Below are 2,928 nucleotides of genomic sequence, written 5' to 3' on the forward strand. Positions count from 1 at the left end.
GAAGAAAATCAAGGTGCAATAGCAAGAAAGGAAGCAAGCAAGGATCGAACCTTGCACCTAGGGAGCCAAGAGAAGTGCTACACAAGGAAGGCAAGGGCGCTTAATTCCCTTACTTAACTGAGTGCTAGTACAAGGAAGTGAGCCAAAATGCACTCAGCAAGGCTCGAATCTGGAGCCTCATGCAAGCTAAAGGGCTCTAAGTTAACTTACCCAACTGAGCGCTACACAAGACTTGGCACGAGCCAAAATAAGCCTGGGACAAGGCATTGGGCGCTCAGTTACCTTACTTAACTGAGCGCTCTACTGGAAGTATGCCTCCAACCAGAATTAAACCAAGTGCCCCTGACCCAAGCTTCACAAAATGCACACTGATCCATTTAAATCAAGCCATCCGGATCCACTCTTCTTCAAATCAAAAGCAAGCAAAGCCCATTATCATCACTCAAAGGCACAAGAAATAGTTAGATTAGGAATTTCATTTAATTGTAATTTGTTTTCAATTTTAATTTTATTTTTATCTTGTAAAGCCTATATAAAGGCATCAATTCCATTTCATTAAAAAAGGCTGGCTCTGCTAGAGAGCATTAGGAGTAGAGTAGAATAGAGAATTCTCTTTGAAACACTTTTACTTTTTCTACAATTGTCAATTTGGTTTATGAAATTTCATGTTTCTAAATCTTCTCTTCTACAATTTTGCTTTCTGAAATTTTACATGAGTTTGCTGTGAGCTTGATTTACAATTCTAAGCAATTTAAATTTCCCTGCACCTCAATTCCCTTTTCCGTTGATCCCAATTTACTTTCCTGCACTTTTGTTCTTCTGCACTTTACATTTGAGCTATTGTGATCTGAATTTAATTTTCCTACACTTTAAATTTCCTGTCACTTGTTCTGAAGATCTCTTTGATTGCTTGCTTCATTGCTTTCTTTAGTTTCCAGTACCCAGCCCCCCTTTACATTTGATGCAATTTATATTTCTTGTCATTTAAGATTCTGGCAATTTATATTTCTTGCTCTTTAAGCTTCTGTCCACTTTACTTTCTACAAATTTAAATTCACTGCTATTTACATTCTGTTGCTTCAATTTCACTTCAATTCACCAATGTTAGCTTGACTAAACTAATCACCCACTAAAGTTTCTTGATCCATCAATCCCTGTGGGATCGACCTCACTCTAAGTGAGTTTTACTACTTGATGCGACCCGGTATACTTGCCGGTGAGTTTTGGTGTGGAATTATAATTTCCACACCATCAACATACTAGCATGAAAGACGATGTCACAAAAGAAGCATGCACGTCACTCATCCTAGCGTGCTTGAGATGCTCCAAACTTGTGGGTTAAAACAACCAAACAAGCAGTAAAGAAGCATGAAAGCATTCAAGCCAAAAACAACATATGGACGCATATGATTATGAAACACAATGTATTAAGATAAATGCAAAACATCCATCAAGAAATTGCCTAATCAAAGAAAAGAATTCAAATCACATGGTAGCCAAATCATGCAATTCAAAAAGATTTACAAGCTTGAAGGAAATTCTCATTCACTTGGTACTCACAAACATTATCAAGCCGAGTATAACCTCAACAAAGAAATCCAATCAATGAATAACAACAATGATTATGCTAAGATAGCATTCAATTAGTAATAAGCAGCAATATATAGTAAACAAAATAAAAAATCCAACACTTATCATGAAAAATAGAAAATTAAACAAAATTTAAACCATCAAAATAGCTAACTAACTAAACTAACGAATGGTTGATGGTGTATGGTAGTATTGGATGAGGTATAGGAGAAGGGAAGAAGAAAGGAAAAGAGAAGAAATGGAAAGAAGATGGATGAAATAAGGGCATCCACGTGTACCAAGAATGGCGGTTTTTTTGGGTATTTACGGCGGTTTGAACTGCCATTATTACCAAGAACGACGATTTTAGGAAGCGACGTAATTCTAGGCGCCATTCTGGTTATTACGGCAGTTTTCAGAAAACCGCCACAATTTCTTAGGTTAAAATGGCGGTTTTTGGATAGGTTAAAATGGCAGTTCGAACCACCGTTATTTCCAAATAAAATGGCGGTTTTTTGGTTGGTTAAAATGGCGGTTCAAACTGCCGTTATTTCCAGGGTAAAACAGCATTTTTGGTTGGTTAAAATGTCGTTTATGAACCACCATTTTTACTCTAACAGAGTGGCGTTTTTGGTTGGTTAAAATGGCGCTTGAAACCGCCGTTTTTACCGGCTTAAAACAACATTTTTAGTTGGTTAAAATGGCATTTTGAACCGCCAATTTTACCCTGACAGTGACATTTTTATTGGTTAAAATGGTGTTTAAAACCGCCGTTTTTATCATATTAAAGTGACATTTCATGTTGTTTAAAATGGTAGTTACAAGTCGCCAGTTTTACCGGATGAAAGTGATATTTTTTATCATTTAGAAATGTAGTTTTAACTGTCATTTTTACCGTGTTAAACAAATAACTTTTTGTTTAAAATTACACAATAATGTATATTTATTCAAAAATGTAGATTTCTATGGCTGTGTAATGTTGTTCCTTCTTAAATGTGTGGACATCGAAAACAACATAAGCTAGCTTAAATTAATCAAAATCTCTTAGGCACATCTATCCTGAATAGTTATGGAGTACATAGAGCAAAATTTTGGCCTACACGGGCAAGAAATTAAATTTTCTTTGGTAGTGTTGGAAAATTGATACAACATATGTTTCTGTCTGCCAACCATGATTATGAGGCTGCAGCAGATGATATTTGAGTCTTCAATCCGAACAGATTCTCAAATAACTTTGGAGCCATAGAAGGAAGATTCATAGGTTGAGGGGCCATAAAGTTTACTATCTTTTCATGAGCATTATACCTTCAACATCAAATCATTCCAAAGCTTGTTCAGTTAATATGATGAAAGAAACAC

The sequence above is a fragment of the Arachis ipaensis genome, chromosome B09 (genome assembly GCF_000816755.2).
Source record: "Arachis ipaensis cultivar K30076 chromosome B09, Araip1.1, whole genome shotgun sequence".
Classification (NCBI taxonomy): domain Eukaryota; kingdom Viridiplantae; phylum Streptophyta; class Magnoliopsida; order Fabales; family Fabaceae; genus Arachis; species Arachis ipaensis.